Source organism: Drosophila montana, unplaced genomic scaffold (genome assembly GCF_035044405.1).
Source record: "Drosophila montana isolate Dmon_TW-CO22-7 unplaced genomic scaffold, ASM3504440v1 contig_3778_1, whole genome shotgun sequence".
Taxonomy (NCBI): Eukaryota; Metazoa; Arthropoda; class Insecta; order Diptera; family Drosophilidae; genus Drosophila; species Drosophila montana.
In genome coordinates, this window is record NW_026998655.1 from 52,590 (window position 1) to 53,812 (window position 1,223).

The window sequence follows — 1,223 nt, forward strand, 5'->3', positions numbered from 1 at the left end:
ACGCCGCAGTCGGTGGCCGCGGTATCCAGCAGCTGCTTCGCCGCCCGTCCGTGCCATGTCAGAAGCCAACAGCCTGTGTTCCACATGACACCCCACACCCTGCAGCACTTTCCAACTTCGTGTCACGGCAATCATGGGGCATACAAATTTCACATACTGCAGCTCTGTAAGGGGACTGCGGCGGACAAGGCAACTAATAACGAACGAGTGAGTGTTAGGTGTCAGTTTGCCATGCAACTTTACGTATGCATCTGTATGTAATATATATGTATGAGTAAAATGCACTCGTGAGACAAACTTCAGGTAAACAGGCTGGTGAGCGAACTGCCTGACTGTCTGACAGTCTTCCTGACTGCCAAAAAAGTCATTACCTCAGCTGCTTCGCGTCGGAGGCGTGCCAAGGACACGCTAATGATTCCGATTCAGTAGGAGTCTGTGCGATGCGCCCTTAGTAGATTTTGTTTATGAGGTGCGTCAGCAAATTGAGTCGCATTGCCTGGTCTGTCTTGCCTCAGGTCGATTGCAATAGCCTCTAAATTAAGATAAATGCACCGTTGCCTAGAAGCAGTGCCCCCATTTGCAAGTCCCCATCCTACTACCATGCAACTCGTGTTGTTTTTGAAAATGAAATATTAGATGACTATTTTTCTTGCCTCTCAGCACCTTGTCTACATATTTGTGCCGAAATTTGTTTTACGATTAAGGTCCCAGAATGCGTCAGCCACCTTGTCACATCTCACATACAATCTTGCGAAATGCTATTCAAGCGTTATTTAAATATTTTTTAATTGCAGACTACGCTGCTGCAGACGACAAACCTATACAAGTTAATTCAGATTGTTGAAGTTGATTCGTTGCAATACGGTCAAAATTGATGACCATGCGTCTGCAACATTTCCGCAGCTGAAGCTAAGAATTACATTGCCGCCGTTACCATTGTTAGGTTCCGTACAGACATAGATTTGATTTAAGTTTTAGTTTAAAAATCAGTCTTGAATAAAACAGACATGTTCTCCCACAAATAAGATTTCTTTATTCAACATAACTGAAACCAACTGAGACGTTCCCAAGATTTCTTTATTTCACAAAAAAGGGAAATAACCTACATGTAAACAACACCTATACCGAACGCCTGCATTTTTACGAGCAAGATATGCATATATATTAAAGAACTTTGAAGCGAACAGACGTGTTTTTTTTGTGCTCTCCGTTTTGTTTTCGAT